The 15955-nt window shown below is 36.3% G+C and overlaps 1 non-coding gene across 1 annotated transcript; it reads right to left on the reverse strand.

The window, feature by feature from the left end:
* Window positions 1-10609: 10609 nt before the first annotated feature.
* On the reverse strand, window positions 10610-10689 carry LOC148954309 (small nucleolar RNA SNORD36). The gene has a single exon (XR_016141593.1). It is a non-coding gene; the product is annotated as a small nucleolar RNA SNORD36 (small nucleolar RNA).
* Window positions 10690-15955: the final 5266 nt, after the last annotated feature.

A 15955-nucleotide genomic window follows, 5' to 3' on the forward strand; every position in this document is an offset into this window, starting at 1 on the left:
TAGCTGGACCTACTCCATATATAGCGTAGTAGGATCTATGCCATGTTTAATGTAGTACTGATTGTGGGGTGTAGCACTCAAATTCTTAGGCACAGATCCTGTGGTGTACTACTGCAGGGGTGAAGTAGCTCATTATGTTGATGGTAGTACATGAAACAATTAATATCCCCAACTGCCCCATAACAATTTTCACTTTTGCATGTATTCTGAGAAAACCAATGACCAATTTGCTTCTTCCTTTGAGCATATTTAAACTGAAGTGATGCAAAGAAAACCTCAAATATAAATAAACGTTTTTTCTCAGAATATGCCTAGACAAAAAGTGAAAACGGGTATGGGGGTACCCAATATATTGGGGGCAGTACCCAATGCATTGGGGTGTGTACCCAGTCGACTAGGCTGTGTACCCAATCTGTTTGTACAGAGATACAAACCACAGAAAATAGCTAGAATGTACATGACGACAGCATGACAACTCCTGGAAGACTCACATGAACTAAACAGTTAAACAGGATCTCTAGATGTTACAGACATGTCTGTTATGAGTTTGATTCCTGGCGTTATTCTATACTAATAAGTAAAAGCTAATATACTGTACCTTCAGCTGTAGTTCGACCCCATGACTTAATGGCTAATGCTTTTTATGTTGTTGTTGCGAAGCCACGTGTCTCTTAATATTTGAAAACTTTGCCACAGTTCCGTGGTTAGATTCGTATTTTGACCATAGAGGTAAAACGTGATTTTCGCCTTTCGTGAACATTCGTTCCTTAGAAAATTAGAAGAATTGCCAAAAAATACAAATTCTTCCCGAAAAAGTAAATCACGCCAAGAAATAAGCCAGCTCAAAATAAAATAGCCAAGTTTTAAGCCACAAGCCAGTCCCAAAAATTTTCACGCCAGTCGCCAACAAAATAAGCCAGTTTGGCGTAAAATAAGCCAATCTGGCCACACTGTTTGATGCCCTCTTTCATAATTCAGTAAACCAGCGTTCACAAGCGTGTGTAGGCAGGGTTGCCAGAAAGTCAAACAAAAAACGAGCCCGAGCCTTTGAAAAACAAGCCAAAATACGCCCGAGCCTATGAAAACCAAGACTGCCATCATGGTCAGTTCATAAAGTTCTAAAATTGCTCAAATTTGTGTGTTACACAACAATTTTCGGTGCTAAAGTCAAATAAAAATTTTGCGCGTGTCGCGGCTTGCGCCGCGACACGCCCATGGCCCGATAAGTGTAGTTGGATTAGTTCTACATCATTTTATTTTGTCCGGTTATTTCAAACTTAGCACCAATCGAAAAAAACACGGCAAAAAGGTGGTCCTGGTTAAATAAAACTTTAAACAAATCTCTCAAAACAAATACGGAAAAATGCAGTCCAAACTTTTTGTTAATTCCTTAACCTTTTTCAAAATCCTCATCATTTCGTCAATGACAAAATTAAAAAATTGTATTACGAAAGTGCTACAAATTGAAGCACGTGCTACAGTGCTGCTCATGATGAAATAGTGCTCAAAAGGTTCTTTCGTACTAAAGTCAGAAAAAGTTTTGCCCCTAATCTAATTCTACATTTACCTTGCTTGCTTACCCTTTGTTCATCCTCTTCCACTTTCACGGAAGAACAACGATTTATGTGATGCACCAAAATTCATCTGTTTTTAGCTGCAGTTTTAGCTCCAGTGAACTCTTTTCATTAACTTTTAGAATTTAATATGACTTATTCAAATGAATACGCTAGTAACAACCACAAGCCGAAGACATACAATATTTTTGGTTTATTATCGCATAAAAATTTTTGGTACACGTTATTTGGTACAGTTGCAACATTTAAAGATAACTTTATGATAAAAGTCAGGCCTAAAAAAAACAAAAAAAACGTGAGAACGGGGTTAATAACGGGGTTAGAACGGGGTTAAAAAGCCTTCGTAATCCCAAGATGAAATAATACGTACAGATAAGAACAACGATTTTGGTATTCAGTTGGTATTCAGACTTCGTTGTGGTAACATCATAGTTTTTTCAAATATAGACTTACTCAAGCTGTGAAATTTCTCTGTGGACTTTCATTTTGGATATATTTTTATAAGCAGATTACCGTTTTGCAAACTATTTTAAATTCCCTTGGGACAGTAAATTGTAGTTGAATATCTATGCAATAATTGAATAGAAATGGGTGCTAGTAACTAGTTTAGACTTGAACTTATTTACTACTTAAATGGATGAATGTGGTATAAATTAAATATATTCATGATTATGATGGAGCTTGTACATTCTGTGCTGCTAAACTTTGTGTAGTAGAATTTTCAAAGGAGGGGATAATGAAATTATTGCCAAACATACAGGTGACTTTTTTGATGAAAAGTCTATTATGATAGCTAAAACTGACCTATGGTCTCGAGTGTTCGTGGGCGAACGTGTCCCTCGACGGCAAGGTGATCTAGCTAATTACCGTCACATAAAGGATATAATTGAGACCTTTCAGAAATGCGAGTCTGATGATTTTATTTTGCCTTCTTACGTGATTATTTTGCCTACCGAGAATCCTGTCATTCCAGCCGTTGCCTATTCAAGCCTCGCATCAAGGCTTTTAAACATTGACTCCTAACTCAAGCAAATCTGTGAGAAAATTGTGTCTTATGATCTAAATTTCCCTCCTCTTAGTGACCCCAGGCCCCAGCCAATCGCTGATAATCAGGCCATTATTGTCATTTCAAAAGTTCCATCTCACCTTAATAATCCTGCAAAACGCCGTGAAGTGATTGACTTTATACCTGGTCATGAATGTATTCATAGCATAAAGCCCTCCAGTGATAAATTGGTGGTGCAGATCGATCAGACTGCTGCTAAGAACTTTTGCGATTCTGTTCCCTCTATAATGAGCCACTGTGAGTTCAAAGTAAATGAAACAAAATATATAGGTATTGTGAAAGGTTTATCAAATGCCTTTGACGTGAGCTAGCTAATTGGCTGTGGCAATATTAAGGATGCAAAACGAATTGGCAATTCTTTTGCTGCTAAAGTGTTTTTTGAAAATGCAATTGCTCTTGCTAATGCACTGAAGCTTGGCGTGAAAATTGGTTATGAGATTTTCCGTGTTCATGAGTTCCAGTGTCCACCGAGGTGCTGCCATAATTGCCAATCACCTGAAGTCCTCTTGTAATAACCCTAAACGTTGCTCCCGCTGTGCAGAAGAGCATGAATCGTCGCGCGATTTCCCGTGCCAGGCTTACCCTAAATGTGCTAATTGTCATGGCAATCATGTTTTATTTTCTCTAAAATGCCGAATCCTTCGTAATGCTGTAGCTAAACGTTCTAGTCAGCTAAGAAAATGACTATTAAAATCGAATTTACTGTATGCTCATTCAACATTAACGGAACGAAGGATAAGGATGATTCTTTGAACCAGAAACTATCTGATTTCGACATTTTGTTTCTACAAGAACATCTTTTGCCCTTGGTGAGTTTGAACTCCTTTCGCAGGAGTAAAGAACACTTGGTTTTCGCTAGAAGTACCCTAAAAAATTCCGGAAGACCTTCAGGCGGGCTGGCCTGCCTATTAAAACATAAACTACTCCCGCTATCCCCTCTGTGTTATCGTGAATGTGATTATTTCATTGCAATCCGTCTTGCTAGCCTAGTTCTTAATAATGTATACCTCCCTTGCCACCAAAGATCATTTTCCTCTCTAACAAAGTATACTAAAGCATGTGCATCGCTAAAGACCCTTCTTATTAATGTTGAGAGTAATGGATTGGATCCTTTTAGGCGATATGAACTGTGATATAAACTCTACCTCAACACGAACTGATTTATTTTTGGATTCGCTACCTAATGACTATCGGGTTTTGGATAAAGATGCATCCCATTCATACATACATAATAGCGGTTCAATGTCTGATATTGATCACTGTGTTGTTTCTTCTGGTGTTTCTATTAGTGATATTCACATTGACTAGGATGAACGTGATTATGACCATCTGCCCCTTTCAGCCATTATCACCATCAATACGACTCGGGCTGAACAGAACTTATGTACTAATTACAAAAAGTGGATAACCGAAAGAGACTGGAATAAAGCGGACTGGCCTCTATATCTATCAACCCTTGCTCTTCTTTTGTCTACGATTAAAGTTCCATTTAATTTACTCTGTACCAGTGTTATATCCCAACCAGCTCGATTTCAGCTGAATATATATTACAGCCAGATTGTTTCCTGCCTGAAAAAAACCTGAAGAAGTGGCTGTCCTGCTTTGTCGTTTTAAGTTTAAGAATAGAGGCTCAATATGGAAATCTGACCCTGATTTAAAAATTGTGAAAAATAGTGCAAAATTGTGGCTTAGAATTTGGGTAGCGTGCAGCCACCCTTTAAGGGGTCACCTTTTTGACATTAAACAGAAAACGAAGTTGGAGTTTAAACGTTATCTTCGTAAAGTAAGGTACAATGGTGTAGAATTTCCGAAGACCTCTAGTCAGTGGGAACAAGTGATTAATGTTGCGAAATTTAATTAACCTCCTAATGCCGATCAGATCCCTAATGCCTCTTGGATTAATCACTATAATAAAATTTTTAATATTATGAATTATGCGGTTCACTCTCGGTTTGTTAGCCTCTGTTCTAATGTATTATCTGCGAAAATTTACCAAGGCCATGTGTCTCCCGTTTCTGCTGACCGTGTGATTCGTTGTGTTAAGAATTTAAAATCTAAATCATGTGATATTGATGGTATTAGTGTTTTTCACCTTCATATTGATTCGAAAAAATTGATTTATCATTAGCAATTATTATTTAAAATTTGTCTATTTACGTATTTGATGCCTGATTCTTTCTTGTGTGGGAATGTCACTTTGATTCTTAATCGTGGGAAAGATCCGACTAATTGCGCATCATATAGACCTATTACGGTAGCCTGTTCGCTGAGAAAAGTTTTTGAATATGTCCTGCTTCCTGAAATTCTTCCAAAAGTTGTATTTGTGTCCAATTAATTTGGGTTTAAACCAAATATAGGATGCCAACATGCGCATCGAATTCTTACTTCTTTTTTAATTCAAGCAGAAAAAGATGGATCTGAAGTTCATTTATGTGTGTTAGATATTTCAAAAGCTTTTGACTCGGTCTGTCACAGCCAACTATGGTATTCTCTCCAGCTTGGAGTGAATTCATCTGTTATATGTATCCTTCGTTTTTGGTATGCAAATTCATATGTTCGACTTTGGTCAGGAGAGATCTTTTTTGGTAATATTACTATTTGGTCTGGACTTAGGCAGGGAGGGGTTCAGTCACCTTACCTTTTTAATGCTTGTTTATACCCTGTGCTTTCTCGTATTTTTCCGTCGTGTTTTACGGGTCTAACTAATTTATCTTATATTGCTTAAGCAGATAATTTATTACTTATTAGCCGTTCAAAATTCACCCTAGCTAAGTCTACCTAGTTTGTTTCTAAGCTTTTGGAAAAAATTGGCCTCGTGCTTAATGCTGAAAAATGTTAATATTTAGTTTTCAATGCTAAAAACCCAAGTAGTGATTTGATTTGTAGTTCTTTTTCAGTTAAGCTGGCTCCTGCGTTGCGTTGGCTCGGGATTAGTATCCGCTCTTCTATTTCAGCTATCCGTGCTAGTGTACTTGCAGATATTAAGAATAAGCTTAAAGCAGGTTATGCTAAAATTGTCCCAAATCGCGGCCGACATTCTTTTAAGGCATTGGCTAAACTCTATTCTACATATTGCAACCATTCCATTCTTTTTCTATCAGGTTTGCGCCCATTTTTTAATACTAGTGATAGGCAGGATATTAGAGTTTTGTTTTTCTGTTATTGTAAATATCTTTTCTATGTGCCTCATTGGTATAGAAACCGTAAGATTATTCGAATGTTTAATGCAACTAATATATTGACATCCTATAATAAGTTGGACTCCAAGTTAAAAGATGAAATCTGCAAGCGGTTGGGTCCTTTTCATCCTCTTGTGCGATTGTTCTGATTTGCATTTGTAGTTCTTTATATTGATATTGTTTTGCATGTGTTTTGTTTTGAATGTCTTTACCTTTTATTTTCTTTTATTACTCCACTTTTTTTATAATTATTAGTGGGTCAAAAATAAATTATTAATTATTATTATAAAAAACAAAAACAAAAAAGAAAGGCACTTAGATCCATAAGGCACTAAGGGATTTAAGACTCAAAGGAGCCTAGGGTATTATCTAGATCGGTAATTTGGTTAAGGCTTATTGTGTTCAGCTCATTTATAACCCAACTCCTGACTAGGATTAAAATAAATAATTATTTTACAAATGAAGAACAGAAATTAGTGATGGGCAGGGCTGATTCAATATGGAAGACATTCTAGCCAAAATTGATCATCATTAATTATGAGAGCATCATAGCATGTAACAAGTACCTGACAACCATTAGAAGGTTGGGGTACAGTTTCCATATTTGGAAATACCACTGGAGAGAATTAAACGGTATGCTTGATAAACACATATATGATTATACAATTGAAGTACGGAACAAGGGACAACTTATAAATACCTTTTATTCTTTCAAATTGTATTACTTGTTTCACTAAAAAAATCTGTCCTTCAACTCTCATAGTCCCATATATAGGCCTAGGACATATGTTTATGCAGGACAACAAAAACACTCAAACCACACAATTATTTCTTTACAACATATAACATGTTTTTATTAATCATATTATCAAGTCAATTTTCATTGTTATTTATATTTAAAAATCTGTTTAAATAATGTTTGATATGTATTATATATGAAAGTGTTCTACAATCGGACATTGATCAAGTGGTTTTGGTAGGTCAATAAACTAAGTTAAAAGATGTATACAATTCAAAAGTTGGTTCATGGATGGGTGAACAAACTACTTTATTTTATATTAGCCTTTAGTTAGGGATATTAAGAAGGAAACATTTGAAGACACGAATTGTTCCTTAACAATATGAAAAAAAAGTAGTTAAAAATTTTGAAGGTGCTTCCACTATACTTTATCCCACCCCTCTAATGTCCCAATGTATTGCCAAAATTGTATATTTCCCATCTGTTTTTTGTTTCTTGACTTCATCAATATTTACTTAATTTAAAGAAAACAAGGGTTTAAACAAGAGTAATGAATGGCAAAATGCATGGGAAATATATGAGTAGGGCTATATACTTGCAGATTAGGGGAAGGGGTAAATTATACTGGAAGTGCCTTCAAAATAGCTTAACTACAATTTTTCTCCATACTTTTAAGTGAGAATTGCTTTCTTTATATGTTTCTTATTCAGTAGCTCTGATTTAAGACTAATAGACTTTGATTTCTGTTTTGGTATAATTTCTAGTTTAGTGGCTTTTTGCTGTCTTGGAAAATATTTGAGTCAGGTGAATGACTCTTTCAAGAATGCATCAATCTAATAATTAATAATCTCTTAGGAAAATATTTTGAAATACATACCTCCACCTCCTTCTCCCTTTTGAAGGCACTGATATTTGATGACCTTAAACAATCCTTGTGAAACCTTGCAAATGAAATAATTATAAATAACATATTTTGATTGTAATTCAACTTTACTCCCTCCCCCACCCCCAATGTGCCAAAAATAGGCTAGCCTAGCCCAAATTCTATATTTCCAATACATTTTCTGTTTCTTGATTTTGTCTTTATTGATTCAATTTTTGGGCAGATTGTTAAGACAAGAGTGAGTATAAAAATGAGCAGGAAATATGTAAGGTAAAATCCTAGACAAGCTATTTTTTGATATCTTGGAAGAGTTAGGTTAGGAGAACAAAACTTTCAGTGATGAATCCAGGGCCAAAAACATGCTCTGGGAAGGTATTGCCATTCTACTATGTTAAACCCCTTCTGATTTCTAAGTCTTGGAATTTTGACAAAACAACATTATATCTTAATTTTGAGTTTCTTTTTCTCTGGTTTTAGTTTGAAAATGCAATTCCTGTTATTAGTAGAATTTTAAGCCATATCAAGGTTTTTTTCCTAAATTTAGGAAAAGTATTTCCAGATCTTTGAAACTTCGCAAATTTGGATTGAGCAAAGTTGTAAAGCTGAAAACACTTTTTTTGTACTTTTTTTTAAGCAAAAGATCTATTCTGCATGGTTTCACTTTTATAAAACAATGGTTTTTAAAGGTCATCAAAGGTCAGTGCCCTCTATTGGGGAAAGGAGTAGAGATGGGTTGGCTACTTCAAAATATCTTTCAAGGACATACTTTAGTCTGTAAACCCATCCCAGAAAGCTTCATTTTTGTAACCTAACCATTTCCAAAGATAGCAACAAATAACTTGTCTAGAATTTTACCATATATAATTCAGACTATATATTTGCATGGGTGCCCATAAGGGGGAACAAGGGGGGGGGGGGGCACCTTCACCGTAGTACACTTAGCATCATTATTTACAGAAACTGTAGTTTTAGTACTAAAAGTATACACATAGTTCCTTCTGGCTAGTTCAAAATCCCCCAAAATATACTCTTAAAGATCTAACTTATTAATTTAAGTTGTTCTTGAGATATTGCTTTGTCACCTTTTTGAAAGTCCACATGCTCATATTTTGTTTTGATTTAGTTCAATGTCTGCCTAAATATTTATCGGATTTGATTACTGAGGATGTTGTTATATTCACTTTGGACTATTGCTCTGAGGGTTGTGGGGGGGGGGGGCATTCTCAAAATCATAATTTTTGGACCTTTAAACTATGCTGAACAAAATGGCTATCTGAAAATTTTGATTGGATGCGTTTGGGGAAGTGATTGATGTGGGGGAGGGGGAGCTGGTTGCCCTCCATGAGCTCATTTTGAAGTTCCTGTGACATTTCTTTCTATAAGAAGTACCCTGGTCTAAAATACAAAACAATATATTGTGCCCACATTGCACTTTACTTAGGCAGCACTATTGCGCTGCCTATGATATTTTGTCTTGAGATTTTGATTATACAGCACTGGAAGTGCCAATTAGACCAGGTAAGCCCCCCTATAATTCAGCCTATGGGCACCCATGTAAATTTGCACATTAGAGGGGGGGGGGAGGTAAAGTATAATAAACTTGCAGTTAAAGTGTTAATTGCAACAGTCTAGAGAAGGACATGTAGAGAAGGAAACATGTTAAGAAAACAATTCATAATATGCAGAATAATTTTAGATAACACATATTGCATATATCTCAGCTATAATTTATCCCTAAATCCTTCCCCTAATGTGCAAATATATAACCCAAATTAGATATCTCCAATGCATTCTGCCTTCCATTAGTAACTGGTTTTTCTGGTTTTGCTCTCTAAAAGTCGTTTAAATTTGCTGGTACACTGGATAATTTTCAGCCTTGTATTTGCAAATTAAGGGGGATGGCCTGGGGGTAATCTATAGCAGGGCTACAAGCAATATATCAGCAACAGTTATTTCTGTATATTAATTATCAAGTATGAATTTTTTTCTTAACATGTTTCCTTCTCAAGGTATATACCATTACAAGTAGGGAAATATGCATGTTACAAATTCTTTTCTAGACATGATTGTTTAGCAACAACCCCAATTCTAGCCCAAGCCAAGGCCACAAAAAGATTGGGCCAGATCTGTCAAATATATCAAAAAAGGATAGATCTGCATAAAATTCAAATCTTGCCTTAATCTGAGCAGCAATAAAATTGCTTCTAACTCCTAACGCAGAGCCATCTCAGCCATGCAGAAATAAATTCCTAATGGAGAAGCGTTTCAGAATAGAAAGCTTTCTACGCGCTAAAGGAGGGTTCTTGTCTTTTTGGTGCATAACCACGGCTGAGCCATCGTGATTTTGTAATTTTTGTCTGGTTCCAAGCTTTTAATCAAAATAAGCCCAGAATAAGCCCATTTTTGTACAAAAAAAGCCCACTTTCCCGCCCCACGGCCCCCACGCCCACTCCAAAATTCTGCCCACCCCTGACGGTTAAAACAAGCCCACGGAGCGGGAAACAAGCCCATCTGACAACACAGTGTATAGCTAGAATCCCATGTCTAGACACGTGTCTAGCCAAAATCCAATGTCTAGGCAACGACCGTTCACAAGTAAAATTCGGTGCTTAGAGAGCGGTTTTTGCGAGATTCCTGGAAACACTTTCCTGCTCGGCCTCTCGTCTGGAAAACAGCTGGAAAGCAAAAACGAGAAAGTGGAAAGCACTGGAGCGCGAAAACTAGTGGAATACGACTAGAATCTAAAAGAATACATCTGTTTTAGCATTTGATTGGCTGAATATTTGAAATGAAGAATTGAAATTAAATATCTGAATTAAAGATTTGAATATTTTAGAGTGGATGTAAGTAATTCAAGCATCAAGGGTCATGGTTTATACAAAAGTCAACTTCCCAAAGCCGTAGGGATCGGGCTTCGTTTTCTGATTTTTCTGGAATCCTGGCTTTCCAATTTATGGTTTCCAAGATAATAGAAACCCAGATTCTGGAAATTCTGGGAAGTGAAGCCCCAATCAAAGTAATGCTTCCTGAGCCCTAACTTAAACATAAAGCTTTGTTTCCACCTGAACTTTTGAGTGGTAACAGGACAGTATTGCAAAAGCAACAAACAAACCCCTAATTTTTATTACCTTTCTTTTTTCCCTCAGATGGATAACAATCTAAATGGAAACTGCATCAGTGTTAACTGGGTAAATATATAAATATTCATATAATTTAGTCAGGAAAAAAAGTGAATGCATCACTTGCTGCCTTTTTTATTCTCTTTTAAATGAAGTAATCACTTCTGGGGCAAGAAAAAAAAAACCATAGCACCGTTAAGTTTTTAAATGGGTTTCTATGTGTTTTTTTATGGGTTCCTAAAAAGTGTCTGGCGAGAAAAATTTGCCATTTGTAGTTTATTCAGGAACAGTAATTATTATTTTCATTACCTCTTATTAGTCAAATGTTAACTTGAAATCAAATTTATAGGAATTTTTTAAGAGCTTCAAACCCCTTGACAGTGACATTGGTTTTACTGTGACGTCATTTACAAAGAGCTTCTGTCTCTTTAGAAGCTCCTGCAAATTTGTTTTCAAAACAACATTTGACTAACAAAAGCTAATGAAGATAGTAATTACCATTCGTCAATCAGCTACAAATGGCAGTTTCTTTTCACTTAATAGTTCTTTTAGAAATAGATTTTTCTAAATTGTTGTTGTTACTTTGGGCTCTTTTAGCCACTTAAAGGGCTCAAAGAGGAATTCAATCCAAGCAATTATTGAATTCAGAAGGAGCATAAGAAAAGAATCAAATATTGTGTTCAATATTTCCCTAGCTAAGTTAAATTAATATGTATATATTTACCTTTAGCTAAGCCACTTCTTTGTTTAGATGTCTGCTGTGAATACATTTATGCCGTATTTGTTAACTAGTGCACTTGCTGGTTTTTCTCCAAAATGCTTATTTGTTGTTGTTTCTTCATTTAAACATAGCGTACATTTTTTATCTCTGGTGGTGTTTCAGTTCTCTGTTTGTTTCATTTGATGTTTTGTTGACCGGCAAACACAGAAAAATGGAAATATGATCGTTTTTATTCACAGTTCTCTTGCAAAGAGGCAGAGAACTGGCTCATAAAGTCAGTCTGGTCTCTGTTTAAATAAAGAAACAAAACAATTTACATGGAACAAAAATGTGATAAAGAAGAGTGTAATGAATTATTGAATGCTAGTTTGTTTCTCTTTTTTATTCAACTTGATAAAGTAGCTATTTCTGCATTTAGGAGTGCATTTTCATCTATTATACCAGAAAATATACCAAAACGAGTAAGAGTAAGGCAATATGGTTTTTTTTTAATGTCCAGTAGTCAAACCAGAGACCCCAGAAATGAGAACAGGGAATTATGACTACAGATATATACCTCACCTATAGAAGATGCCTTTTTCTGCACCGCGGGAGATTGAACATTGGAGAATTGGTCAGGGATCAGACAGAAACTGTAAGGCACATCAAAGGTGGACAAAATAAGCTGGAATTCAAAAATTTCTGCTGTTTTAATTTTATTTCTTCCTGTTTAAATTGTATTTTGTTGGAACCGACAGTATTTGCTTTATGGTTCATCAGATGCCGGCTATGTGCATTGGGGTACTAAAATCATTATAAATACGACTATCGTCTAAGGGCAGTTTTCACCTTCTTCTTTCATACTTTATTTGACTGCCAAAGAACAGTTTTCTCTAGATTCCCAGAAACTTTTCTACTGGGTCACAAGACTAAAGTCTCTTAGATGAAGTGAATGGTTTTAATCTGGACCATGCTCTACTCAGGTTATAAAGATTTGGCTGCGTATACCTTTGACTGAAAGAGGATTTTTTTTTTTTTTTACTGGAAACTTTACACAGAGAATTATGAAAGAATAAGGCCTCTTTATATGGTTTTAATTTTTGATCCTAGGTAAGAACTAAAAAATCTCATTGGACCTTGCTAATTCAGGAACCTTGAATCCTAGCTATAGCAGGGTGTCTTTATACACTGGTGTTGTAAATCCTTGGTAAAGCAAGGTATTCTGAAATGCAAAGGTCCTCTAAAATCTCTAGGTCCAAACTGCGTGATCCCAGCTGATTCCATCCTATCCTTCTAGGTATAATTGCATTCGACTCAACGCAGAGGCTGTATTTACCTTAATTTCCTCATCCTGGGTTTTGAGTCAGTGAAGCCGGTCCAAAAAAAGAATTCCTAGGTACACTTTTTATTCCCGCTTTTTGGAGCTCAATATCACTTCTTTTTTGTTTCTATCATAACTAAAATATCTTTTTTCAGTAGCTAAGCTCCCAGAATCTGGACTTTTAAATTCCATTTTTTAGGGTGATTTTAGTCTGATGTCACATTCCAGAACGTATGCAAAGGAAAAGTCAACCCAATATATAAGAGCCCAGATTCCAGAAATTCTGGTAGGTGAAACCACAGCTTAAATGTTTATTTCTCATTGACATTTTTCTTCTAGGATATGGAAATGGCCTGTTTTGCCGCCTCAACGGTTGCCATACAACTTATTGACCTTCAGTTGGGTTTATTCAGCAGCTCAGATGATGAGGAGAATTTTATTGTAAGGAAAAGAAGAACGAGAAAGATGTTCCTCATAAATTGTATTGCAGCCCGCTATGCTGGCAATACGCGGGATGAACACATGAAACTGTCAGGATATTTCACAAATATGATTCCGAAAATGACGGACTGGGAGTTTTGGAGAAACTTTAGGATGAAGAGGGAGACTCTCACTGTTTTTGTCGATTTTTTTTAACCACATCTAAGAAAAAATTATTCTGGTGGCAATGTTCCAATTGAGCCCGCTGAGGCTGCCCTTATTTATCTTTCATACATTGGGAGCCAAGTGTTTCTCAGAGAGTTAGCTGTAAAGTTTGGACGATCAAAAAGTGGAGTAAGAAAAGCTATTTTTCTTGTTACTGATATTATTGTGAAATATGGAGTACAAAAGTACACCAGGTGGCCCCAGCAAGCAGATACATCTGAAGTTGTTGAACTATTTCGTGAGAAAAGCCGTCTACCAGGCCTCATAGGTGCCATTGACGGCTGTCATTTAAGAGTTGAACCTCCAAGCAAAGACCAACTGTCATTCTTAGACAGATTATTTGAAAAAAAACTACGTTTTCTAAAGAGTTAAAGAGGCTGAGTCACAAGTTCGAACCTTAAAACGTACAGGGATTAGAAGGTACAGTTGGGGGCTGCCGCCCCCAAACCCCCGCTTTCGCAGCCTTTAAATAAAAAAAATTTTTTAAACTGAAAGTAAGGAGCGACATTAAAACTTAAAACGAACAGAAATTATTCCGTATATGAAAGGGGCTGTGCCCTCCTCAACGCCTTGCTCTTTACGCTAAAGTTTTTATTGTTAAAAAAAGAGTTGTGAGAAAGTAAAACTTAAGCGTAAAGAGTGAGGCGTTGAGGAGGGCACAGCCCCTTTCATATACAGAATAATTTCTGTGCGTTTTAAGTATTAATGTTGCTCCTTACTTTCAGTTGAAATTTTTTTTTTTATTTAAAGGCTGCGACAGCGGGGGGTTTGGGGCGGCAGCCCCAAAATTGTACCTCCCAATCCCTGTACGTTTTAATGTTCGAACTTGTGACTCAGCCTCTTTAACTCTTTAGAAAACCTAGTTTTTTTCAAATAATTTCTGCTCGTTTTTGTACAGTTTATTACTTATTATTGCTTGACTAACTGTTAGATGATTGTGTATTATTCTTTTCTTTCTCGACAGGGTGTTTTAAGGGTCGACCTTGTAACTCAGCCTCTTTAACTCTTTAGAAAACGTAATTTTTTTCAAATAATTTAAAAAAGAAACTGAGTTTCTTTTTAAACTTTAAATTCAGTATATAAAAAAATTCCTCTGCCGGGGAATCGAACCCGGGTCTTCCGCCTGACAGTCAGGAGTATCGACCGCTGTACTAAAGAGACACAATTGTAATTGTTTTTTAGTAAGTGGAATCTATTTTTGACGCAAGCAAATCCCCACAAAACTTGATATTTGGTTTTTGGAAAACAGGGAAGGAGTGATCAGATTGAGCTGAAATTTCGAGGACAAGCTCCCAGGCCCCAGGAAAGCTTATCTTCTAAATGTCACCCCGATCAGACAACGTTAAAGGGGGGCTGTGGTGGGAAAAATTAACATGGGCTCTTATAGGAAAACGAGGTTTTTTGTAAATGTAAATTCGGGCGATAATTTTTTCGGTCTGAAAATATCAAAAGGCCCTAACAGGTCAAATTCTGCTTCGAATGAGTCCTCATTCACCCGGATCAGTTGCCAACTGTGGCCTTTAGGCGTCTATAACAAAAAAAAGAGAAATGAACATTAAATGGCTATATCTGGTTTTTGGAAAACAGGGAAGGAGTGATTGGATTGAGCTGAAATTTCGAGGAAAAGCTCGCGGAACCGAAGAAAGCTTAATCTCTAAATTTCAGCCCCATCAGACAACGTTAAGGGGGGGCTGTAGTCAGAAGGTCAAAACTTCCGGCCCACTTTTACCCCGGAAGATCAAATTAGAGGAGGGTGAAATTTTGCAAGTTTCTTAGTTTGAGCTTGGGCTACAAAATGCGATTACCGCTGTCTCTCTGCGACCGCTAGGACCGGAAATCGCTTAACATTGTGGTGGGTCGCCTCTTTATAGAGGCACAAGTGTGCCTCCTCGAAAACTCTTCCACTCTATAGTTTTACTTGGTGTTGTCTTGCCAAATAGATTATTTTCTTATGTGTCAGTTGGCATGCCAGGGTCTTCACATGATGCAAAATGTTTGAAATGGTCAAGTTTATGGAGGAAAGTCCATCAGAGAAAGAAAGACTATTTCCCCACTGCAGATTTTCATATAATTGGAGACTCAGCTTTCCCCTGTCTTGACTGGTTAATTCCTGTGCTAAAACCCACATTGGCAGACACGGGCCAAAAGAAAAGGTTCAACAAGAGGATGTCAGCTGGAAGAGTGATTGTAGAGAACTGCTTTGGAGATTTGCTGAACAGACTTAGAAGACTGCACTTCATCAAAACGAATGAGGTCAATTATGCAACTGCCATCGCAATGTCTGCATGTGTTATTCATAACATGTGCCTGATAAACGGTGACACAACCCTACTTCCCACCGGAGGAAGCAATTTGACACAGATTGGGGTATGGCTAAAGTCAAAATTAATAAAGTAACATCTATTCTAAAGAAAAAAAGAAAAGTGTTTCTACAAACATTATTTTTCTAATAGTAAACGTCACGTCTAACATATCTATATCATTCTCATTTTGTATTTCCAAAATATTAAAAATGATTTTTTAAGCATATTTCATGTCATTCTAAGACATGTAAAAAAAGTTTAAAAAATTTTTATGTTAAAAAAATATATAAAAAATTAAAGTTAAAAAAAAGTAAAAAAGTTAGAAGTTCGAAAAAAACTATAAGAAATGGGAAAGGGGAGTAAAAAGCTGGGGGGCAATGAGGCCTTTGGAGGTTTGGTCACCGATTACTAAGGGCTGTTGTATCA

The sequence above is a fragment of the Artemia sp. Qi Xiang Cuo genome, chromosome 3 (genome assembly GCF_049724085.1).
Source record: "Artemia sp. Qi Xiang Cuo chromosome 3, ASM4972408v1, whole genome shotgun sequence".
Lineage (NCBI taxonomy): Eukaryota > Metazoa > Arthropoda > Branchiopoda > Anostraca > Artemiidae > Artemia > Artemia sp. Qi Xiang Cuo.